Raw genomic sequence first — 27,150 nt, forward strand, 5'->3', positions numbered from 1 at the left:
GCAGAGTTATCAAATAAATATGTAATTTTGTATATTTAAGTTGGTTTGAAAAAAAAAGAAATGTTTTGAATGAATTCAGTTGTTTTTCTGTGTCGTATCGGCATTGGCCGATACTAAACCTCTTTATACTGTATCAGTATCAGAAATGAAAAAAGTGGATCAATCCCTCTCTAATTAAAAATTCTTTTATTGATCCCTTTTATCCAGCTTTACCTCCAAACAGTTCACATTCAAACTTTTTCAGTGTGAATTGATTTTTCTCTCCGTTGCCAACCCAGAGCAGCACAGGACAAACAGACCCTCATGTTTACAGTTCAGAGATAATAGCAATCTGGCAACGCTGTCATGATGGAATTATGTGCTCATCTGCAGGCACGGTCACTGAGGTGTTTTGAAATGATCGGACAATTAATGTCTGAATGCATTACGCTGAGGAGAATGACACAGCCATGCGTATGTACAGTCAGTTTTGACGAAACAGCACTTGTCATGTAATCAGTATCACATCTGAGCGGGGTAAGCCGTGCTCTACGTGACTGAGCTGGTCTTGATCCTGATTCTAACTAGACTCCACATTGTCACGAGTCTCCTTGGCGATAGGCAAGTACCCTCCACCTACCCTTGTTAGCATGTCCTCCAGCAGCTTGGCGGGGCGGGCTGACATCGGGGAACGGCTCACAGAGCTCCACCTGTTAGGAAGGGCCTGACGAGGTGTGATGTGCTACAGTGAGCAGGGAAATGAGGATCAGCGCACCGCTTGTGGGTGACAAATACTGTTCTTCTGCAGCCACTTCTTCACGCTCTCATTCAGAACACGATCCTCCAACAGGCAGTGAAGAATCTGTCTGGAACATGTTGCCTTGTATTGTCTTCATCTCTTGGTTTCAAAGCATCAGAACTCAAATCAGGCCAATGTTTACATGGAAAGAGCTTGTGTAATAAAATTACATACATTTATCATTAACACATCATGCTAATATCATAAACTTGAGTGTACTCTGTTGGGATGCTGTGTGACAGACTAACAAAAAGGAGCACATAATTGTAATGTTGAGAAAAAAACAATCTCTCTTTCTGAAAATGTGGTGCATTTGATTCAGTCAATCAAAGTTAGCGTGCTGTTAGCAAAGTCAGCTAAATGCATTATTATACAAACCATGAGTTTAATGACTTGGTGTCTTACTGTATATATATTACTGTATATATCTGTGCATGTATATATATATATATATATATATATATATATATATATATATATATATATATATATATATATATATATATATATATATATATATATATATATATATATATATATATATATATTATTTTTAAATGTTTTACATCTAATATAAATTTTTTATAATATATGGCTGGAAAGAAAGCAGTAGTAAAACAAAGCTAAGGAACGTTTCCACAATTGTCTCTATCAGCTTTACACATCAGCAGACTGAATTAGTTATCTAAATAGATAATCAATAAATAAATCAATTAATCAAGTTTATTTGTGTTTTGAGGGGATTCACATAATAAAAACACAAAATTACAAACTTATAAAGAAAACACCGTAAAGTAAATAATTGAAAAAAACATTTTGATGAAGGTCATCATCAAAATCATACACATCAAATATGTTGGTTAATGTTTTATTTATTATGCTTCAAAAGCAACTCTACACATGTTTTTAGATTAGGTTCAAATTACGGTAACTGTCTTTCGGCTGCTAAACAGTTTTCTGGAAGTTTTGTGGTGCAGAGAAGCTGAATGCTGGTTCTCCTCATTTGGTTCTGATTCTGGGGATGCAGAGCAGACCAGAACCGGAAGACCTGGTTCTGGTCAATAATAGTAGATCTTTAATGTATTGTGGTGCTGAGCTGTTAAGTGATTTATAAACTAGCAACAGTATTTCAAAGTCTATTCTCTAAATGTAAAGACTGGGCTGGTGTTCTGGTTTCAGTCAGAACACCAGCAGCAGCATTCTGGATGATCTGATTGATTTTAGGCAGACCTGAGAAAACGTCATTGTAGTAATCAATGTGACTGAAGATAAACGCATGGATGAGTTTCTCTAGATCTGACTGAGACATTAGACCTCTAATCCTGGAAATGTTCTTCAGGTTATAGAAGACCGACTTTGTAACTGTCTTTATGTGACTCTGAATGTTCAGGTCAGAGTTCATCACTACTCCCAGGTTTCATCCTGATCTCTAGTTTCCAGCTGTAATAACTGAAGTTGTGCATTGACTCTAGATCATTCCGTTATTATACAAAGATAACTTCAGTTTTGTTTTTGTTCAGCTGGAGAATATTTTGTCACATCCACACATTTATCTGTTCTAAGAATCTATTCAGTGACTGGATGGGTTCAGATTCACCTGGTGAAATCTTCATGTAGAGCTCTGTATCATCCACATAGTTATAGTAACTAATCTTATTTCCTGTTATAACCTGAGCTAATGGGAGCCTATAGATATTGAATAAGAGGAGTCCTAGGATTGAGCCTTGGGGAACCCCACATGTGACCTCTGACCTATTTTCTGAGAGGTTTCCTGTTGAAACAAAGAAATCCCTGTTCTTTCTTTATGCAAGGTTCTAACTAGTTGAGGGCCGGACCAGAGAGTCAAACCCGACTCTCCAGTCATTTCAGTAACATGTCAAGGTCAACACTGAGGTCCAACAGAACCAGCACTGGGGTTCTGATACAGTATGTGTTTATATGAATGTCACTGGACACTGACCAGGGCAGTCTGAGTACTCTGGTAACCATGGAAACCATAATGGAAAGACACCAAAGCGATTGCTTATTGTTAGAAAGCTACCTATCGGTTGAAACAGCTTTTTCAATAATTTTGTTGATGAATGGAAGGTTGGAGATGATCCTACAGTTCTGCAGTAGTGATTTGTCCAGATTGTTCTTTTTTATCAATAGTTTGATAACTGCTGTTTTGTCTTCTGAATGCTCTGGATTCCCCTCCGTGTTTTTGTCACCTCATCACATTCAAATAAAAGAGGTTTCTGTCACATTCAACAGGTTGTGTTCTTGTTTAACCTTGGGAAACTCCACACATGCTGCCATATCAGACCAAGATGATCCAACATGCTGAAAATCCCAGATTTTAGGTTGGAGCGGTCCGGACATCCTTCCTAGCTCCTTCAACATCTGGTTGGTGCAGAGGGTGAAAAATGTTGAGTTGTTTTAAACATGTTTGAATCCATTCGTGAGAAACAACAATAAAAACAGACAATGTATTTAACAATGCTTAATGGTGTAACAATCTTATGGAGTTTTATGGGAAAAGCTCATGTAAAGTGGGTTGAAGTCACATTTTTGATGTAAATTTGCAGTATATGAAATGAAAATAGAAAGCAAACATTGATTTAAACTCAGAACGCCACAAAAGCCGACAGGCTCCTGAATGGGTAATGACTTCTCTTCAAACTGTTTCACTGTTTATGAATTTTCCTGTAACACTACAAATTGTTTACTGCTGACTTCAGGTGTCTTTGAAGCAGCAGGTGTCATTTATGCTCCAAATTCATTCAAAAATAAAAAGTCAATCTCCTGGGCAATTTCCAAGTAAGCAAATTTCTGCTCACCGAAAAATGTTTACTGTGAATATTTCCACAGGCCACTGACAAACTAATTTGCTGTGGATCTTTAAGTATTTTTCCACTCGGAGCTCTCTCTTGTGTTTAAGTGCCTGCCAAGGAAAAGCTTCGATGCAAGGGAGGGAAAAAGCTCAGTATTGGTCACAGGAGGGCATGTCATCCTATAAAACAAGCAAGTTCCTAATGATTTTTTCAGGAACTAATTTTCTGCTTTGTGGCACAGCCCATAAAACAAGGTTATTCTCCCCCATCGAGGGATGAATAGAGATTTAACTGTCCTTTCCTTCATTGACTCCCACCAACATTCAAACATTGCTTAAGCTTCTAACTAAAGGTTCTCCCTGGTGGTTTTGTTGCATTTTTTTAATGCGTAAAAGGCTTATTCTGAATATTTACAATGATGGTTTATTTTTATTTTTTCATCCTAAACAGTTACTTGTGTGTCCTACTTGTGTGTCACCTTCCTGCAGATTACATGCAATGTCTTTTTTTTTATATAAAGCAGTCAAAGTGAATTGCAGCAGCAAAGGAAATCAGCTTTGGCAGTAGTGCTGAATTTGGCTTTAAAATGCTGAGCCCTCGCTAATGTAGAAGTCAACCCAAGAGCTTTACTGCTTACACCTGCTAACGCTCCTCTAACGCTGATCCGGACCCCGAGGACGAGCACACGCCACATGATTTTAACCGTACAAAGCCCTGCATGAGTATTAACAACCTTTTCACATTTTCCGACTACAAACTTTTAAACATGGTGATGGCAGTGTGATGCTGTGAAGGTGAATTTCTTCAGGGAAACTACTAGGAAGACTCGAGAAAATGAATGGGGCTGAATGAAGGACAAATCCAGATGAAAGCAGAAAGACTTTGGCTGTGGTCAGATTCAGAAAGCATTGATGTACGTTTCAGCTTTAAGTTATATGACAACAGTTAAGCACACTGTTGGGATGATTTGCTTTATAAGGAGCAGAAAACATAGATGAGTGAAATACAGGTAATCCTGGATGTAAACATTCTATACTTGACTACTGACTGCTACCCCTTTTTTCTGATCAGTGCATATGTTTAACAAATCAGATATAGACGTGGTATTGTAAAAAAAAAAAAAAAAAAAAGAAAGAAAAAAAGAAGAAATTGCAGAAGTGTATTATTTTAGTGTGAATCAATACTTCTCAACTACTGTGGCTTGGTGAGGTGTGGGGGGAGAAGGGGCTTTGGAGGACTGTCTTTATTCATGTTTGACTGGAACAAGCCTTTGGTCACTAGGTGGCATCAATGTTCAAATTAGTCAACAGACTGCGTGTTCAAGCCACTAGAAGAAGTCGCCTACAAAAAGCTGAGGATTCAAGTGCGGATGTTTTGAATTATTTACCACTATAGACAAATGATGAAGTTTGTGACAGTGAAACAGTGGCAAAGGTTAGTAAAGCAGGTGTGGTGGATTTTAAGGGCCAGACCAAGAGAGTTTCCTTAAAAAAATACAAGTCATAATATTACAAGAACAAAATCTTGAGCATATATATACTCATGGCAGAATAAAGACGCAATATTCACGTATGAAAGTTATAAAATTCTGAGTAAAATGTCATTTTAATAATAATAATAAAAAGTTAAAGTTAAAAAGAGAGAATACAAACAGAGGGTTTGTCTTTCATTTTTTAATTTGTCATGCAATCCAGGCAGTAGAAGGAGGGAATATTAACTTTGGTAAGACGAAAGGTGACTAAAAAGACTGTATATGTTTAGAACTTCAAATGAACTTTAATGATGGAATACTAAGCCAGAACATACTCTACATAAATCTGTTTTGTATATCAAAATTAACCTAAAGGCAGTTAACAGAGGCACACATATTGAGGGGGGTAAATCACTGACAGAGACTGAGTGAATCAAATGCAGGAATTTATTAGTGCCACAGTTTTGGTGAACCTCCCCACAAAAAAAAAAAAAACCATTGGGCAACATGAAAAATTCAATTTACATTCTTTGTAATCTACATTGAGGCTTGAAGGTGCTGTCCGACTCACCACCTCTATATTATGCGAATGTCAAAAATACACAATTTAGCTATTGTGGTGTTTGTATCAAATAAGAAATGAGTCATTAAATGGATGTAAAACCTTCCATTAGATATATTTATATTTCAGCCATGGCGTTAGTAGTCATGGTCACTCATCAGAAAACATTGGTGTTTTATTGAAGCATTGGAACAACCAACTTCTTATACTTGTATGCAATATTTTGGGGAAATTTTAGTCTGCAATGTTACAGAAGAGCAATACTTTTGAATGACAAACTCAACTTTTGATTAACTTTACAAAGCCATAAGCCAGTTACACATTGTCCACTGGCCCTGTGTGTGCTTTTATGAAGTTTATTTTTTGTGTGATTTGGGGTACTGACGGTCTGATGGGACAACTTCCCTGCTGTCTGACTGTTGCATTTGTCGCACTCCTCCCGAGTGTTATGCTAACACTGCAGTAATGTTAAGCCAGAGTGTTTTCAATGGGCAAATTTATTTTCGTAATTTTATGGTCAGTGGAAATGCAGCTATTAACAGAAAAGAGTCCCTAGAGGGTTCTGACAAATAAAATGTAGCAACTTTCAGACCTCTCTGGTCACACGTTACATGTAGCAATGTAATGTTAAAACATGTTTTAGGGCTGTGAATACTTTTTCCACGCACTGTATCTAGAATGACATGTTTTTATAGAACAGGGATTCACAAATCATGGTTGTGTGTCCAGACCATTCAAATAACCTGATGTGTTCTGATGTAGCTTCATAAAAAAGACAAAGAGGCTCTGGCGATCTTCAGATTCTCACAGAACACCATTCAGAGAAGCTGGCCTGAGGGGCGTTTACAACATTCACTCAAACTATTACCTTGCTGATGAATGGCTGCGGCACCATGACTTAATTATGATTACACAGGAAATGCTGTCCATCCCTAATAATGACCCTGATGGCCATCGATAAAAAGGCCTGATAAACGCAGACTTCCTGAGCACGGCTGGATAAATACAGCCTCAGTAATGAGACCCAAGCCGACGATGACAGCTCTGCTCTATATCATATGCTGCTCTGGTGCTGTGCAGTGGCAGCAAGGAGAACAGAGTGTGTGTGTGTGCGCGTGCGTGTGTGTGTAGAGAGGTTTTGAAACCTCAGAGTGGGTCCTCTCATTCACAGCTGGCTTTCAGACACAATTTCAGAGACGGTGATGAGAAAGTCTGTAGGAGTCACCTGGTCCTGTTTGCGTCACACTCTGACAACTGAAAGAGATCATAAGATTTTAAAGAAAAGAAAAGTTAAACAACTGTCAAAATGATCTAATGCACCAAAAATATCAGACTAAAGTCTTTTCTGTTGTATAAACCTGTCAAAGTTAAGCCATCTTTTGCTCTCTGCTAAGGTGTTAATACATTGACAGATGTATAACTGAGAAAATACGGTTTACTGCTTGGTGTAACACATAGCCGGGTCTTTATAAATTTGAATATCACAGACACTTTTGAAAGAGTATTGAACACATGGGATTAGTTTTGGAGAAGTTTTCATCTTTATGGATTTGCAGAAATCCTGAGTGTTGTTTTAAACATGCCAAACCCACAGGGGGCAGTGTAGCACAAAACTAAAACTTGTCAGCCAATCAGATTGCATCAAAAAAGCGTGACTTCCTGTTAGGAATTAAACATGGGCCAGGAGGTTAACTTGAAAGTGTGGTGCTTTGGAAATACTTTAAAATGATGTATTAGAAAATAAAATGATTAAAACACAAGACAATGTTGATAGGGAGTCATGTCAAAGCCACTATGCGAATATATTGGCGCATCATTTGTCCGTTTTTCCATAGATACACACAAATACTAATGCAGAGGTTTCTCAAAATTCTACTTGGGTTGGAGTTTTATAAGTAATCGTTCTTAGTTATCTTACACTGAGTTTTTGTGTGAATGAAATGCCAAAACGCTGAAAAATGTATTCGTTGTCCCAGATATCTGGCCATGTGAGGCCTGAGACAACAGAAAGATATATTACAGAGGACCTGACATCAACTTCTTTAAGCAATTCCAGCTAAAGATGCTTGAATCAGAAGGGGCCAGCTGTCCCTTGTGTGTCAATCAGGGTTGATCAACCAGTTCTCCAATGCTTCTTCACTGGATCACCCTTTGATAGATAAAAAACCAGGGACAGCCCACAAGTGCTACAGTGTTGAAGATGCTGTGACCCAGTCATCTAGCCGTCACAGTTCGGTCCTTTTCAAACTCACTCAACCCCTTAGCTTTCCCATTTCTCCTGCTTCAAACACATCACCTTTGAGTTAAAAATGTTTACTGGAACATGAAAAGTGCAGCAGTGGAACAGTTGAAAATGTAGTTTTCTTGCAATTGGAAGATTGAATTTGATTCTAGCCACCTCCCCAGGGACTTGCCGTATGTCAAAGTATCCTTTCTCAAGATATTGTAAATGGTTAGTGTTTAACAGTGAATGTCCCTTGCAGGGTGAAACAGTTTTTTGTGGTAAAAATAGCCAAATCTTTTGCTCTGCAGGATGATGATGTAAAGTTGGGCCAAGTGAAATTTTGAACCTCTGTGGCAAAAAACCTAAACTTGCTTCATCTTATTGTTCTTATCAAGAATGGAAGGATGAATGGCGTACCTGTACCATATACTGAAAGATAGTGATGTTTTTTGTCTTCCAACCAATGAACTGCGTTGTGTGATTCCAGTAGCTCCACCCTAACAGTACCTAACAGTACTGTACTGTTGTCCAATGGACTTACTACTGAAGGGGGCTCAGGAATGTTGTGCTACAAAAGAACCAGCGTACCAAACTGCACGACTCCTGCTGTACCTCTCGGTGGAAACGAGGCAAAAGTCCAACTTCCCATACAGTGAAGTGTCATTGTACAGGTTAGCCACAAATTAGTTGTTTTTATTTAACATAGTAGAAATGATGTAGGCATCTCTCAAAAGATGATTTAGCTTAGTAAACAAGTATGGAACAAAATATTAAAAAAATCTACTTAGGTCACATTTTATTTAAAAAATGGTGTGCTAAAATTATTTATACAATTCTTAAAACAAAATGTAAAGACATTTTTATGGTATTGCAGTCTACTCATGCCTGTTCGTGGTTTAGCATTTGTGTATTTTTCTGTGGAACGTGACTCAAAATTATATGCAGACAATCCATCTTTTTACAGGTTTTTATCCTGGGAAGCCATGTTCAGTGCTAGTTGATGATTAGTTGATTTGTCCTGAGTATTTTCCTTGGTGGACTACAGATGTTAGCTTCTGCCATAGTGTGAATCCCTTTGTATTCCTCTGTCACCAGGGGGTCAGGAGACTGTGAATGGGCCATCACAGCCAAATCATTATGCAAATTTTGACTTTTTAAGGCCGAAGGTCTTAAATGTTTGATCAGCTGACATAATATCTACTTAAGGCTAAATATAGCTTGGATGTTATTATGAGCTTCCATCTCTCTTTATGAAACAATACTATGTTCTTTACCGCTGCTTTGTTTTACATGTACAATTTATATTAAGTAAACTATGCCTACCCATTTGACCTCACCCAACAAAAAGACTTGTTGGAGTAATGCCATTAAACCTGTGTGAAACATGCTAAGCTACAGAACACTAATGCTAAGATAACACTTATGATTATCTTAGTGAGTTTGGCATCCTTAGACCCTGGGTTGTGTGTTCTTGGTCACTGAACTACAAGAGTGTTGGTGTTAAGTTGATGTTAGCACAGGGTGTGATTAGGAGACTTTTCTTCTTCAGCTGCACAATCTTTCTCTTGCTAAACTCCTTTCGTAGGTCAGTTTTCTATACCCCTTTTACATAGTCTCTAATTAGCACTGCTCCTGCACTTTAATTGATTTTTTAAAGCAGTATATCATCTCAAATCCCTCTCAATATAATTAAGGCTTATGTCGGGATAATGCAAAAACGGCGGATCAGAGGTTGAATGACTTGCATAAGGGAGAAAATGATTTCAGTATTGAGTGTGAAGTCGTGTCTGGCTAAAAGAAAACTCTGAGGAGCATAAAGCAGCTTGACAGGAACAGATAGATGTTTAGTTCTCAGCTGGGATTGATTATAAATGTAATATTTTTTTTCTTGAGTCTTATGACAACTCAGTGTGCACTACCTAGGATATCAGCACACACATACCTGTAAAACAAAAAAAAAAAAGCAATTATAGTTGAAAAATGTGAAATTATAGTTGAAATGTGCATCTAAGTCACCACAGCATGTAGGTTAGTTGTGCCAAAACCTTTTTTTTCATGTGGGCTGAAATGTCATCAATGGTCAAAAGTTTTGTTTTTTTTATTTAACAAAAAAGTTAAATCAAAATAAACATAAGGTGACTTTTCTTAACATCTTTACAAATTAGGCATGAAAACTTTTGAAGAAATAAATGTGTAAATCATTGTAGATCCAAAACTTTAAAAATGTTTTCCCTTTTTAGAAACTATTTTGACCTCAATTGAGGGGGGAAAAAAAGGAGAAAGAAATGTGTTTGTCCTCAGCATAAAAACAGAATTTGGTTCTCTCCGCCTTTAAAAAGGCTTTCTGTATTTTGGAAACTTTAATCAAGGAATCCAGAATCTGTGTTTCAGTAGGACACTAGATAAATGTGGTCTTATTTAACATGAAATTAAAGAAAATGGAAAGACAACTATTTTTTCATGTACCTAACATTTTCCATTGCAAGAAAATTTGTATTTCTCTTTCAAAATTTGCCCAAATTAAAAATAAAAAGTCTTCAAATTTGTATTGTTCTTGAATTGTGGTGCCAAAGAAAATTAGGCCATGGGCCACAAATTACCTCCAGACCACATTTTCTACACACCTGCTGTAACACAAGTTACTCTGAGAGAGGAAACACTGAAATGTATTTACTACAATGATCAACTGCATCACTTCTGTTTGGCAGAAAAAATAACTTCTCTTGCATAATTACTTAAATCCCAATAAACATTTCCACCTTGGGGCAGCATTGTATTTAAGGTGAAACAATGTTTTAGTTTTCCTCCACACAAAAAGTGTCTGACCACAACACTTCTTCCACCAGCTCATGTCTTCAGACTTTTCATACTTTTCTTCTTGCCACACTTCCATAATGGCCAGATTGTAACCATGAGGCATTTGATTCCAGTTGGTTTCACTTACTGCTGTTAAAGTTAAGAGGGTTTCTTTTTCCCTGTGCTTCATAATTAAGAGCTACTACTTAATTGTCTTTTACTAGTCTGGTAACAACCAGCACCTTGTTCTATGGTTCTCTTCCTACAGATGGTCTGGACTCTCAACAATTGAGAACAATTGCTTCCTGCATGTGTGGACTTAAAGTTTACCGAATCGCTAACATTCAGCCATGATGCATGTAATATGCTAGTTTGACTCTATTAAACTTACCTGAAATTACCTGAGAAAACTACCTAACCAAACAAAGTGGCTCTTGATGTTTATTCAATAACTGGAAGCGTGCCCAACATGGACTCAACTAATTTGTTCACTTCCTCCACTATGCCATTGGCAAAACTACAGGCAATTCTAAAAAAGTGCAGAAAATCAACTTTGTTCACAAGTTCTCCTTCCGTTTGCTGATTGGCCCAATTGAAGTTCAACCAGAGAAATCCAACTCAATGGGAGAAAACCTAGACAGATCAATGAAGGGAGACGACAATCAACCAGAATTGCGTAGGGAGGCAGACAGACTGCCTCTCTACGCTGTGCGAAAGGCAAGACAGACTTTCACATGAAAACCCAACACAAACACCGGTTTGTGGCTGTAACATGGCAACATCTGAAATCCTTCAAGTAGTATGCATTTTTTTCAGATTGCACTATATCTTAATAAATGCCTATTAGTTGTTTAATCTACCGTAATTGATATTCCAGATTTTGAGGGAAAGAAAAACTATTTCTAACTGAACTGTTTAATCATAGTCATTTCTTATGGTAGCTCTGCTGTGACCAGTCTTTACGTGACTTGCATCGCAGTTTGAGAGTCTGAAAATGTGATGTGGTGCTATTAAGGCTCCCAGTAACCCAGGAGCCATAAAGACATTTATTACAGACTTACAGTAAATTTGCTTGTTGAAATCGTTATAAATGTAGTCTCCATGGAGAATAAATTATGAGAAGTCTCCTGCAAAGACACATCTCTGAAACAAGCGTGGGTCTACAGTTCACTTTTCAATGTGTGTATATATATATATGCGTGTGCGTGTGTGTGTGTGTGTGTGTGTGTGTGTGTGTTTCGATTACATTTGGGACCAATAGTCGATTGAATCACCTATGAAAGTTGGATCTAATTGGGACCTAAAAAAAAATAATAATTTGGTAAAAAGTGCCACAGTATTAAGCTCCAGCAATGGAGCCGTCAGCTGAAATATTTCATCTAACCATGTGGTTTACACTGTTTAAATCTCCAGAGTTGATGTGCAAATTCAGCAAAGGTCTTCCCTAAAGACGAAGGAAACAAACTGTGACATTTTAAAACGAAGCAGACATACCACATCCCTCTGAAGTCTGAAAGCCCCACTGAATGATGGTCACATATCTGGTGGGGCAGAGAAACGCAGCTTGGGAATGACTTGTCAAAGCTACTTGATTTCATGCAGTTGAGCTCTTTAAAACATTTCAAGCCGAACCTTGCAGACAATCCCCTCGTTCAGCCGTCCTGCTGATAGACTGTGCTTCTTTACCGCTGACAGGCTGAGTGAATATGCAAACTCCTGTGGTTCCGGGATGACACACACGCACACCCTCACACACCCTGCCTGCTGGTGTGACCGTGCGAGTTTGTCACATGGAATCAGTGACTACACCACGGCTCTCTACGGGCGTAGAGAGAATGCGTTTATTGATTAAGGCGTGGGATTCAGAAATGGCAACAGACCCGTTTGACCTTCTGGCCCTCCGTTCCCTGTCAATTTTCTATTGATCTGATTCGAACATTGTGGCTTAAGGAAGGGAGCAATTCTTTTCTCCAATAATTGAAAAGCTGCAGAGAAAGATGGATGACTTGTAGGGGTTTTTATGATGGTGCAACATTTTTACAGATGAATATGCATCTAACATTTGCTCCTGTTGCCATGAAAGTCACATAGTCGTGGAACAGTCAAAACATACTATTGAATACTCAGTTCTTCATGAAAAATAGTTTACAGAATGATGTCTAGTCCTTTTGTTTGCGTTACATTGCAAAAGTATTGCATTCCCACTCAATACTTTTTCATTACCTCACAACAGTGTATTATGAGAAGTCAAACGTAAACATGACAGAATTTTTCTGGAAGAAGGAAAAAAAGAAAGTGGAAAAAATACAAATAAAACTATTTGGACTTGGCCTGGCCATTGCCTTTCTGTGCATTCTGCCCGATTCCCATCTTGCTTTAGTCTGGTTTTCCTCCTGTTTATTTGGATTCCTCCGGTAGATTTTCTACTGGGCCAATTAGCAAACAGAAGGTGAAGTTGTGAACAATGAGATCGATTTTGTGTGCTGTTTCAGAAGTATATTCTGCCTGTGGAGTTGGCAATGGCAGCTGAGGAAGTGAATGTAGCGGTTCAATTCGTGTTGGTCACACTTCCAAATATTGAATAAACATTTAGCAGTGGTCTCATTTGCTTCATTACGTCTCTCTTTGCAGTGCGGATGATGGTTAACAGCGCAGCCAATTTCTGGTCAGCTTCATAGCTTTGACGTGGCACATTACATACGTCACAGGCAAACAGTAGTTTTAAAACTCCACGCCTTCAGGAAGCAATGGAGCTCCCAGACCCTCTGGACGAAGCACAGCGTAGAAAAAGGAGCTGGATTTTACAGGCTAATGTGAACTATTTTTGTGTTGTTTTCACAGGGTGATAAAACTATCTGGCTGCTTTGGTTGTGTCTGTTAGTCTGACTGGTTATTAAAGTGCCGTTTTCATGGTAACTGGTATACCTGCAATGGATTGTGAGAGTTTTTCTTTTAGTCTAATTGCTTCATTGAAACTTAAATCTATTCTCTATTCATTTATTTATCTTCATTAAAAATGTACTTCTATTAATGTTGCAGCATAAATATTGTAGTAACTTTGTTTTACTTCAAATCCGTGTACTATGTACTTTGCATGTGTTGTAACATTAATATATTAGTATGAATATCTCTGCTCCTACCGCAGAGAACCAAATGCAAATCCATTTCTTAGACCCGTGGGTGGTCTCCAAGTTTTCTCAAGGAGGATGCTTGAAACACTCCTGCTGGGAGAAGCACCTTCGTGAATCTGAACTCATCAGAGATCACGTAGAAAATGTTATTCTTCTTTGGAGAACTTTTCGAAAAAGTTTCTTTCAAAAAAAGTTTTCCCTTGTTCTCCTTCGTTCTGTCTTTAGCGTGTTTTAAGAAACACAAATCAGCCAGGAGCCGGATTCATTTTGATTAAGTTTTGCCCCACTTACCTCATATCTGTGAGGGCGTTTGTTGTTGTATGACCTAGAAAAAGACTTGTGTGTTATAATGTGTGTATGCGTGTGTGTGTGTGTGTGTAGTAATGGTGAAGCATGCGGAGTCTTGATGGGTTGCAAAATAAAAGCGATATCAAGCTGAACTTCACATTTGAGAGCTGTTCTAAAACACAACATGGCAGTGGGAACCGCCAAAAAGATTACTTTGATTAACATAAAATGTTGCAGCAGAAAATGAATATTAAACCTTATGAAATCCTAGATGAACTTACAAATGGGTGCCATGTAAAAAAAAAGATTTATCAAGCTTCCAAAATATGAAATGTAATATAAAAGAACTCCAGATTAGTGTTATATCTTCTTTTGAAACTTAAAAAGCAAATATTTCTGTTTCAGAAAAATGTCATTCACATTACACATAACAAATGAGTTTATATGGACGGGCTATGAACCACAATGTTCACATCGTTTCTGATTAGACGAACACTGCCTTGCAAAAGTATTTATTCCTGCAGAAAGTCTGTTTGGGTGTGGCTCTTCCAGCTTTGCATATCCAGTGACATTTTGGTGTTCTCTTTGCAAAATAGTTCCAGCTGAGTCAGTTAGGATGAAGACAGTACAGAGCCTTCTGGTGACACGGGAGAAAAAAACTACAAAAACATTTATGGCCACAACTTGTTACAATTAAGTCATTCCCATGTAATTAAACTAGTTGTTGCAACGCTTTTAGTCGGGGCCACTAGATGTTAAGTTGTGGCCATGACTTTTTTCTGCCATGTCACCAGACGGGCTCCATAAGATAGTCAAAGACTGTTCTCATAACTAATAGTCCAGTGTTCGCTTGGGGACCAAAATTGCAACATTTGGTACATTTTGAGTTGGAGTGGAAATGCCTCTTTAAACTGGGTCTAAAGGAGCATTTCCACTGGCAAGCTGTGGACTGCAGTCGAACCAGTCAGTTCCTCAACATTATCAGTGGGACGTCAGCGCGCAGCAGCTGTGGTTAACTCAGATGTTTGCAGCGGCAGTCACCAAAGAATAAGATCAAGGTTGTAGATATTTCAGTGACTAGATACAGGCTGAACAGGCCAGCGACCCTTCAAAGTCCCACAGTGGACTGTTAGGAATGGAGCAGACCTTCTTCAGACTGATGTCAGAGACCAACAAACGGCCACCAGAAGCCTCACAGATGGTAGACCAGCTTCTAAGGGTGTCCCACATCTTTTCCTGCTGAAGAAAAAAATAAATGCTTTTTTCACTCTTTTTTTTTGGCTCTAGTGGCCTATATTTGATAGTGAAAAGACAAGAAAGCAAGTTATGAGAGAAGGGGTAAACATCTGGCAAAGGTTATCAGACTGCGACTCAAACCAGGACGGTCACTTAGAGCAGTGGTCCCCAACCTTTTTATTACCGCGGACCGGTCAAGACTTGGCAATTTTATGCGACCTGGGAGGGGGGCGGAGAGGAACCGTCAGATAATGCTTCTGTATGTTGGTGTTCCTGCTAAAGCCGATTTATTTATTTTTTGCCCCGATTTTCCCTTTAGGACAATCTTACAACCTCCTGCAGTGTGTGGATATAAAATCGGGCATATTCAACATTGTGTTGGCCCAATTATCGCAGCCTGTGGGGTTGTCCCTGACTGGGAGCGAGAACGCAACCTGTTGAATGTGACAGGTAGCCAATTAGAAAGCATGGTGACGTAAGAACGGAGGAGAATCCCAAACAGTTGACATGGCAACTGAGAGTCTCGTGGACATCAGAGGTAATACGTGGAAATGTTTATTACTATATGTTAAGGTCATTTTTATATATGCTTATTATATGTGGTTATGTTTATTCAGTTAAAAATGTTTATAAAAAAACATAACTCACCAAATCATATTGCAGCAAATAGAGCGGCTATGTAACGTTTACATATCCCTTCAAAATAAGATACAGAAGATTTTACTTTTTTGAAACTTTGAACTCATAATAACGACTAATGGGAGCCCTGAGCTTGTTTCTCTGCAAACAGACGGTCCATCTGGGAGAGATGAGAGACAATGACACCAGAAGGGTTGCTTATGCACAGAGGGCTCATGGTCTCTACATGGCGAAGCAGTTTGAAGCTTCATTGCCTCATTAACGAGCCGGTCATCATATCATGCAGAGCGGCTTGGAATGTGGGAATCACCTACCGGTCCGGGATAAATCCATCCTCCTGTCTCTTCCCTGAACCTTTTTCCGTCACAAAGAAACTTCCCAAAGACATCTGATCTGTTTCTTACTCATTTTGCTGCTTGTGACTCAATGTTGGCGCGCAAGACGTAATCGAGAGAATCCGGTTAAAGGATTTTCAAAATAAAAGATCCTCTAGACTCAAATAATACATAAAACGGAAATATTTAATTATTTCTTGAGCATCCTGGTACCAATTGGTCCGCAGCCCGGGGGTTGGAGACCACTGACTTAGAGGACTGAGGCCTCTGGACATGGGTCACACTCTTTACCTCTCTAATGTTTTTGTTCAACTTCCACTGAATGAAAAAGCGAGGTTTGTTTGTGGTATTAACTTGTAATTAAGTCACTTTTTTTCTACAGATACAAGTAGAAAAACATATCGGGAAGAAATATATGTTTAGGTTTCCTTTAAAATATCTGAATATTTAGTTCTTTTTTTTCTCCACAACTGTATTTATTATTTATGTTGCAGCTCAAACTGATAGTTGTGTCCAAATAGTTTTTATATATTTTATTTTACACCAAAATGATTCTGATGACGTCATTAGATTAGAGACTACCTTGAGACTAAAACAGCTCATTCATCGTTGTGGCACTGGAAATCTTTGGCTACAATCACTCCATCTGATCAATACTCTGATGATCTTTTTTTATATAATTCTTTTATTTATGAGAAACATTTGTTTTGGTCCATTCAGATTGTACTATCACCCTCCCACATCTTTGCCTCACTGTGCTTACTTTAGCAAGCATGGTTAAAATGCCAAACCTGAGATTAGAAAATGGCAGTTCACTAACTGTCTGATTGTATCAGTATAAATGCCAGCAGTAGTAAATATGGAGGTGAAAAGGTGTGGATTGTGGTTAATGAGGAAAAACCTTCCAGTGCCATTGTTTTACATGAGAAACCAATGATATTGGTGTAAATGCCAGCTGTGAGTTGAAAATAGAAACGTTTATATTGGAAAGATTTCTGGACTTTATTTATTCAAGTGACTGAAGGAAACAGAGTGACTGCAGGTTTGTGTTAATCACATGTAAATAGCCAGTAAGTAGACTGGCAAATCATGTCTGAAAAAAAAAAAGAATCTCATAGAAATAAATACTTTAAAAACGGTTCTGACTTTTGAAATCTTGATGTCATACTTATTTGTGCAATATGACAATTTTTTCTGGGATCAATCGGATGCCAAGTACATACAGTATCACCAATACTGATACTTTTTTTAAAAAATTTGATATATCATCAAACCTTTGATCTTTAGGTGCTTTTGTTGTTTTTCCTTTCTGTTGTTTTGCACAAATTTGTTTTATATATCTTTTACCAAAACGTACTTCAACTCTTTTCTTACTTCAAGGCGTTGGGTGTCTTTTACTCCAACCACAGAACACTACACCTCCTCATAATTACACTTATTTTTTCTAATTTTCAGCAAATGCCATCTTCAGTTCCAACCAAGGCTGATTTCACACTTATATAATGTTTAACTATTGTCACAAACAGCATTTTCAGTAAACACCTGTTAGTGATGAGGGTGTGCCTGCACATCAAATATTTATGCTAATTCATTTATTTGATACTTCAAGTTTGCTCAGATAAATATGAGAGTAAAATATTCTGTTGCTGCTAACAGGAACTTCCCGCGCAACAGCCAAGCTGACAGGTACTTGGTCCATTAATATCCTGAGCAGCTAGGACATCCCAGAAGCAGTAGCAGGATGGGAGGAGAAAAGAAAGGAGAAGTACTTGCAGGAGGAGGGAGGGAGAAAGAGAGGGAAGGCTGTTCCGCTTGGATGGCCGGAGCAGTCAGGAGGCTGCTCGAGAGGGGAGACAGACAAGACATCGCTTTCGCTTTTTGCGCTTCCCTTCTCGGGCTTTTTCTCCTGCGTGCGTCCCGCTCCGCGCTCTGCGAGGAACCGGAGCAAAGGAGGGGAGGGCAGGCGGGGAGTCAAGGAAGGGAGAGCTGACGCATCTGAGTGAGTGGGCACACCGAGGCTTCACCCCCCCCCCAACCCCCCACCCCCGATATGCTACCCGCGAGACGCCTGCGCACCGCCCTCGACCCGCGCTGCTGACACCGAGAGGGAGCGACCCGGAGGAAGGAGGCAGGGAGAGCCGGCGATGGATGCAGAGTAGCGGCTCTGGAAGGGGGGCCACGCAAAAGCAAAAAGCGGAGCGGAAGCGTGTTTTTTTTTTCTTCTTCTTGTTTTGCGCACAAGCCAGAAAGAGACGCTGTTATTATTATTTCGTTATATTTTTTTTTGTTCTTTGTTTCTGTGGCCCGGAGCGTCACAAGTGTGACATTTAGTTTGGCGACAAATTTCGGATTACTCTGTGCCTGTAATTTCCTGGAAGAAATAACACACAACAGGTGAGATTATTATTATTATTATTATTATTATTATTATTATTATTATTATTATTATTATTATTATTATTATTATTATTAATTAAAACGCGTTCTTAAGCGTACCTTAAAATGAAACTCAACCATCTGGAACCATGCCAGAGAATTATCTCAAGTTTTCCCAGATTACAAGAAAACCTTGAGGCTGTGTGAGAAGGCGGGATTGCCTTTCTCTGAAATTCTCCTTCGTAGTGATCTCATTTGCCCGTGTCTACTTTGTTGTGGGACCGTCATCATGTTGGATGCGAAATAATCTAAATCTGCGAGCGCGTCTCTCCGATCGCCGCAGATGTTCGGCTAATCCCGCCGGTTGCTGACCCTCCCTTCCAGTGCCATAATCCCCCCAGATTGCACTGAGTGCCGCCGCCGCCAATGACCGGGTGTCCCCTGCACGGACGGGACGAACGCGGAGCATAAAAACAAACTTTGGTTTTAAGATAATTGTTAACCCTTACAAGGAACGGACTCATATTTTGGATATAAATATAATCCAAAAAATAGTTTTGTCTTTATTTTGGTGATGCTGCTTGGGGTCATGGTGATATGGATTAGAGTTTGTTTCATAGCTTGCAGCCAGTGTCTGATGGGCAGCACTGCAGTGTAAAACTATCATCATAAGTTTATGGGATTTGTGCTGGTCACTGGCATAGCAAGCGGAAACTATAGCTTTAGTTGTTTTGCTCCACAAACACGAATCAACAGTTGTACACTATAAAAACAAATTTCTGGGAGTGCTAAATATTAACCAAAAGACTACTCCAATTTTAAATCAAAGATAGTTTATGGGTCAATCCTTTGCCAATTACTGGACATCCATGGTGGTCATCGTGTTTTTGTTATGTCAGGTTAGCCAGTCCTCATCTTTCTGAAAGATATGTTAAAAATTTAACATACTACTCATCTAAATTTAGTTCAAAAAGATTGAAAGTCATACTTGGCTATCTTTATCTTTTTGTAAAATAGATTGGGAATTTAACCTTTGCTACATCATTGTACTTGTCCGAATATATCTTAAAAAAAAAGATGGTGAATATCATACTTGGTGATATTATTAACCATCTTTTAACCATGTTTAGATGATGGACATATTTCTGTGGAAGCCGTGTCAACTTTCACTGTTCCAATGACATTGTTACATTGTTTACATGGAGGGCAATGTCTTCTTTTTGGCGTTATATCTAAAGTAATTTTGCTGGGGGAGGTTAGGAACTATTTTTACTATCAAAGAGCGTTAAATTTTATGTGTTGTTTTTTTATGAATAAATATACATGCATTATCTCATGAGGGTATGTATTGAACAGCTTCTTTAGTGACTATTGATAAGTCAAACTTTCTTGGAATTTATGCTTCTTGAAGGCCTTGAAATATTTTTCCACGTTCATGTATTTGTGAATGTGAAAATACACGTTGGTGGTTGACCTCACCAACACATGCTTGTTCACATTTGTGCTATTGTTGAGTAGTTGTCACACTCAGAGATATACAATTTTCTCTCCAATCTCTTACTGATGAATGTTTTAATTGAGTGCTTAGTGCAATAGGTTGTACACTGACAATAAAAAAAGAGATGAAAAATACTGAAAAGAACAATAGAATAAAATGTAATGTTTCCTCAGTATATCATAGTAGTTATGTTTTTCTATCTGTGTCATGTTTGGCGCCACCCTTTGAATTGGAGTGGTAATGCCACTGATCACAGGCACAGTCAAAAAAATTGGGATTTTACTCTGTGCCAGTCATTCCTAATAAACCGCATATATTAGCGGTGGTTTTCGGGGAAAACTTTTAGATATCATCTCACTAAGATGATTTAAAAAGTTTGCTACTATTTCAATAAAATTTTATGCTTCCGACTCAATAATTTTCTTCTTTAACTGGTTTTCTTTTAGCTTTTTTTATAACCTTTAAGGAAAAACTAGATTATCAAAATGATCTTAATAGTAAGCCTGTCAAAATAAGCAATAAATCAATTACTTCCATCTTAAATAATGCATCTCACTAATGATTGCTGTCCACTTGGATTCTCCCTTTTAATATCGTTGAAAACATTTGACACGCAGTACAAAGTACATGGTCGGCACTACCTGCCTCTTTTGCCTGTTTTGACTACGGTATTATTTTTTTTGAAATACAGTGGTATAATAATTTGCAGGACAATGTCCAGCAAAATTTGTTATTGTAAAAGACTTACTCAATACGTTTGAATTAAACAAATGTAGTTTATAATGTATATAAAATAAGTGGTTGGAATTCAATGCATTAGTTTGTCTTTTAGCTTTTGAACTCACTATTATCCATCCATCCATCCATTCATTTTCTGTTCCCCCTTGTCCCTTAGAGGGGTCAGGAGGGTTGCTGGTGTCAATCTCCAGCTACGTTCTGGGCGAGAGGCGGGGTCACCCTGGACAGGTCGCCAGTCTGGAGCAGGGCCACTATTATCTACTCTCAGAAATTTTTATTAAAATCTGCCAAAATGTCTTCATATTATTACACTAATTTTTGTTAATAACACTTTGTTTAATGGTGTATTTTTTTATGTGAACAAGAAGGAATAATGACGCAGTATGCACTATTCATGAGCATCGGTCTGTTGATGTATGTAGGCCTGCATGAGACAGACTAAAGGAGCAGCTCCAGTGATGCTCTCAGTGATCGCTTCCACACTTGTAATCTGACTTGACAAGAGCAGAACGTATTCTAAAAGGCTGTACAAGAAGAGGCAAAAAGAGAATTGTTTCATCCTACAAGGATTCAGCTACTAGGATTAATCCTCATCTCGGTCCTAGTTTCTACACTCAAAAGTGGAGCATTAAGGAGACAGTACTGACATCTGATCATTATTTTTTTATAAATGATGATAGGGAGCAGGAGAGGGTTGATTGTAACTGGTTTGATTAGCAAATAGCCATGGGATTCCAGGATTTGATAACCATGAGTAAAAATACAGCAGTTTCTCTCAGCTCTGTGCAAGTTTTGTCTTTCGGATAATTTTACTGAATATTTTCCTTGGCTTACAGCAATAGAGATGTTGCACTGGTTTCCATTGTTGCTTTTAGCTGTGTTTACGAACGTTAGCAAAGTCTCAGTAGACCTTAGAACTGCTAGTTGATGAAAAAAAATAGTTTCCAAGGTTAAGTTAGATACTAGTCATATGACCAGTAGAGAAACGTTGCAGTGTAATGTCACTGGCACAAAAACTGCTTGCTGACCATGACTACCATTGGTTTTAGCGTCAACATAACGCTCTAAATCTTAAATGTACACTTTTTAAAAAAAAAAAAAAAAAAGGTACGTGGTGCTTTGGTACTAATTGTCAAACCTATGGCAACTAAATACCAAAGTCAGGAAAAAAGTTACTCAAAAATAGCAAGGGAAAGAAAAGTAGGTCAGTTATGCTAGCTTGACTTTGACAACATTAAACTTGTAGACTGGTGTGGGATTAGGAGTGTTTAGGTTCAGTATAACAAAAGGTGACCTACACACTAAATCTGACAGATAATCAGGTAAGCAGGGGGTTAAATTAGCTGATCTACCACCACTGTGGTAGCTAGCCAATCTACCATAGCAATCATTTATTAATAATCACAAAATAAACATCCAGCCTGATAGTACGAAACTGGAACACAATGAATGTTATGTTCTCTATGTGGAAATGTTTGCATGTTTTTTGTGTGTGTTGAATTCTGATACATATAGTGGTGTTACTGCTAAAGCCTTCCCCCCCACCCCGATTTTCCCTTTACGACAATCTTACAACCTCCTGCAGTGTTTGGTGTGTTATGTGGTGGTGTGTTTGTGCCCGTCTAAAATCGCTCTGTCGGACACGCAGTCAACGACAGAGCGAGAAAAAAAGAACATAAGTAGTTTTAAGTGCTTCAATGTTTTTTCTGCCTTAGTTTCCCTTTGCTCTTCGAACCTGGACAAAATAAAACCTGGACATAAAACATGTCCAGGTTTTATTTTGTTAATGGAAATGTTCCACTGTGGTAACTCGGCTATGGAAAGTTAAGTAAAAGAATTGTCTTTTTGCCCTCCAGAGTTTTGTGTATACATGAAATTTCTGGACGTAAATAAAATGCAACATGTCTATACGCTAATGCACAAGCCAGTACCTGCTGGTGACAGTTCCTTGCTGTCTAGGTGTCAAGAATAACAGCTGAATTACTTTTGGAATTAGGTTTTGGCTACTTGCTTGGAGACACAAAGTGCAGCAGCTCCCAACATCCCGAGGCTGGAAGCGGAGCGGCCCTTTAACGCTTGGCCATGTGCTGTAAGCCAACAAACCTGTCAGGAGTGACAGAGCACTGAAGTGACAGGAAAAAAATACCTCTGGATATGCACATTTAGAGCCGCGGCATAAAACATTCATCGTATGCTTTCCCCGGGACGTAGCCTTTCGAAGAAATGTGTCATCAAGGTCATTTTTATTTCATGCCTCTTCAGGAAACCCCAGCAGAAGGAACCGAGGCGTTGGTTTTGTGTAGATTTTTTCTAGATTTCATATTGGTGAGCCTTTTGTGTGAGGTCTCATAGGAAGTTTCTACTCTACACATTGATTTGTTTTATCATAGGATATCATTTAAGTGTTGACATTACATCTGCCTGGGCCCCCTGGGTTAGTCACGGCTGTATATTCTCCACTGCTGTTACCTGTGTGCTGTCTGAAAACTCAAATGGAATCAGCAGGTCACGATGAGTTTCTTTTTTCCTTTATTTTTTTATTTATTTTATTTTTTTACAAATTTTTTCTCTCACAGAAGAATCTGCGTTCTGTAATACTGGTGAATCACTGTAATGGATTAAAAGAAAAATGATGAAAACAGTAGTTTGTAGGGTGTCTAAGGGCATATCTCTCAAAATCATTTTGTTTTTGTTTATGAATGAAATAATAATTATGATGTTGAGGGACAGAGAGGAGGCTGCAGCCGCTGCAGCTGCTGCAGCTCCTGCGCATCTCGGCGAGGAGCAGATTCAGATGATCAAGGATTCCTGGAAAGTTATTTGAGACAATATTGTTTTAATAACAGGGTTACAGTTGCAATCCTTTGGTTGCAATTGTGTTTATTGAGATAGCAGAAATAGTAGTAGTTCCTTTTGTTTAGCGTAAATGTCAAAGATGTTTAGCTTCAGTTTTTTTTTAATGGCGATTGGAATTTTGTTGCTTTGGGTCAAACCATTGTTATACATTACTGGTTTGGACATCACATGACTTATAGTTAATCAAACAAGCAACATCGCAACGCTTTGATTGAGGAATATCGGTGATCAGGAATATTACACAATCACACAGAGAAAGAGAGGCAATGTTTTGCTATTAGTTCTCAAAGCTACCAAACTAGATAACAAGATTCAAGGGTCGGGTCAGGAAGAAGTTTTAATTTAGAAAAACATTGAGAAAGTACAAAGTACAACTTGCCTTTGACAACCTAAACGTGGACAATGTGCTGCGGAGTTTGGTGTGTTTTGGTTCAGTTAGCACTAAACTAAGGTGACCCTCACACCTACACTCTGACACATCATCATTAGAGCACTAGTGTTAAAGCAACTAACTCTTAATGGTTGCCAAAAAACCCCATCAAGCCTGTAAATTCAAAAACCATAAAACTCTTATAGACTGAAGGTTCAGTTTGGGGTTTTTACGTATTTGTGTCAGAAATGTTTTTTTGTTGTTGATTCCCTTGGCTTTTCGATGTAGCCTCGGCTCTGTGGGCTAGCCAGCTGACTGAACACATGGCATAAGGAGAGAGTAAAAGCAGAATACGTGATTTAAAGTTATTTTACACCTGCTTATCTGTGTTTTTTTCCCTCCGTTGTGACCACTTTAATTTTTAAAAGTTCAATAAACATTAAAAACTGGACTAATGGCCTTGTTTGTTCATAGAATGTGGCAATATTCATAACAGTTATCAAATTGTTTTGTGGACATGACTCAACGCATAGCAGCAGGAGCGCATCGCTAGCTGTAGCGGCTAATAGGCGATCTCCAATCTGAATGGTTCTTTGTAGCCTGGAAGAGACCAGCCCCATGCTCTACGCTGTGCTTCATCCAGAGGGTCTGGACTGTTGTGGAGAACCATCGTCCACTGTAGCTGTTTCAATATTTGGAAGAATGACCAACAGGGGCTGAAAGGCTTCCTTCACTTCCTCTGCTTCCACTGCTAAAACTACAGGAAGAATACAATCCTAAAACAGCTCAGAAAATTAACGGAATCATTCATAACTCCTCCTTCTATTCGCTGATTGGACCGGTTGAAACTCTAGCGGAGGAATTTAGCTCAGTGGGAGAAAGACTCAATGGAATACCGAAGGGAGATGAGAACCAAGCAAAACTGCATTAATAGCAATGTTCAGACTAGGTTTTTAACCAATTAAAAACAAGGTTTTTTGTTCCTTAAGTGTTTTTCAATAACACACCAATCTTTGCAAAGACATCCTATTGGCAAAATAAATGAAATACTTCAGAAAATATGCTACTGTTACAAAAAGTGATTGAAAATAATTTCTATTACAATTATGTTCATTACTTTTATAAGTTTCTTTTGTGACAAGGTCAGAATCTTTTGAGGTTGGAAAGATTCTTTTCCACCAAGTTGATACTGATCAAAACATTGGTATGAATCAGTTAGAAAAAAACATTTACACATTCTAGGAAATATAATTCATCTCAAAAAATAAAAATCAAACTGCCACAACAGCGATTTAATATTTCATGGATCAAGCCAAAGGGCTTTTCATGAAGCTAACTGTAAATAAATGACAGCAGTCAGTGTTTCAGTGTAGCTGTGTTTGTTTGGTTTTCATTAGTTTTTTTATACGTCTTTTAACCTGAATTCTTTAATTTTTAAAAAAAATAACAGCTTGGAAACATTTCCCCTGTGGGACGATAAATGCTGAATAAGCAAAGGACCTCCATACTGCAGTACCACAGAGCAGCACTGTGTTATGTCCACCTGACATTACGTGTATAAATCAGGGAGAGGAGCCGTTTGTTGAGCCCAGCTGCAGGCGTTGTGAAGAAAAACATGTCTGCCAATCAGTAGACTGGAAATGTTGGTGTTTATGGCCTCTAAAAATGATATGAATGTCAGGATTATGCTTCATTCAAAAAGTGTTCTCACAAAACAGGAAAGATGAGTTCTGTTCCCACTGTATAAAAGTGGCTGTTGTTTGTAGATGCATTCATGCTTTTTCTTCCTACCTTGTTCCAACAATAAAAGAATAATTTTTGACTAGGAAAGATTTTCTAAAAGGTTTTCTAAACTGCCTAATCTTGTCGATTGTGTTCTGTTTCCTGTTAAACTTTTCTCCCAACACAGAAGAAATACACTCCTGATAATTATGCTGATCATAATTTTTGTCAAAGCAAACTGTGGATTAAATGTATTTTGCAGCAAAGTAAGCTCTTATTATCATTATGTGCGTGGTGCTGTGTGTTTGGAGCTCTCGGCTGTCATGAAGGAGTACTTTGTTATACAGCAGTGCTGGTTGCTATTGTCTGCAGGTCCCATTGCTGAGTGTCTTTGTATTTTTTAGATGAAGCAAAAACAATAAAGAAAATGGTTCTTTGAGACGGCTCCATTTCCTGTTCTATTTATCCTTTCTTATTGAATCTCTAAATGCCCTATTTGTAATTCAATCAAATTAAAATCATTTTCCCTGCTTTTGTGATACTTCATGATGATCTGCCACTTCTAGGCTTTTGGTTTCAAGGCACTGCTTTCCTCTGGGGTACGTCTTCACAGACCGTCTGAGCCGCCGACGTTTCCTAATTCAAACAATGTTGCACACGCTGCCTCTTCCTTGGGAACGGCTTTAATTGAGTGCTTAATAAGAGCACCGCCACACAGCAACCCGCTTCGGCGGGGGATGTGAGCGCTGGGACTGCTGCATTATTAAATGGACTTATATAAGCCCTGGAAACATCTTTCTCTTTACAAGTGATCTCGGAGTAAGGCCAGAGACTTCTGATGATACAGTTCGCCTCTCTTCTATGCAGGGATGATTTTTTTGTTGTTGTTGTTTTTTTTATTCATTATTGAAGATCCAGATGAGCCTATTTTTAGAGGTTTATTGTACGTCAGTGGGTGTGCCTTTTGTCCTTCCTTTTGGATTCAATCCAACAAATCAGTTTAATAAAACTGCTCTTTGTTCTGTGTGTTAATACTTTAGGGTGTTTTCACACTAGTCCGGTAGACTCAGTTTGGTGAGGGACCAAAGTTGCAACATTTGTTACATTTTCAGCTGCTGCAGTTCTTTCACACCCCACTGTGTCAAATGAAGCAAACCCTTCAAAAAAAACAAAAAAAAAAACTATTCCCCTCCTCACCTGTGGTGGTGCTGCTCCAATAACCAAAGAAAACACAAACACTGGGCACAACTTTCTTCTTCACTAAATTGTAGACAGAAATGGAATTGATCCGGGTTTTAATAGTTTCAGGATTGTCTT

The 27,150-nt window shown here is 38.4% G+C and overlaps 1 protein-coding gene across 3 annotated transcripts in view; it reads left to right on the top strand.

Moving 5' to 3' along the window:
- cntn4 (contactin 4) overlaps positions 1-27,150 on the top strand; it is a 264,248-nt gene that overhangs the window by 53,034 nt on the left and 184,064 nt on the right. Inside the window, exon 1 of one of the 3 annotated variants that reach the window (XM_044122288.1) lies at positions 18,078-18,667. The exons of the other annotated variants lie outside the window; for them this stretch is intronic. The gene's annotated coding sequence lies outside the window, so the exon portion shown is untranslated. Of the gene's footprint in view, positions 1-18,077; positions 18,668-27,150 lie in introns of those variants that run through there. 3 annotated transcript variants of the gene reach the window in all.

Source organism: Gambusia affinis, linkage group LG07 (genome assembly GCF_019740435.1).
Source record: "Gambusia affinis linkage group LG07, SWU_Gaff_1.0, whole genome shotgun sequence".
Taxonomy (NCBI): Eukaryota; Metazoa; Chordata; class Actinopteri; order Cyprinodontiformes; family Poeciliidae; genus Gambusia; species Gambusia affinis.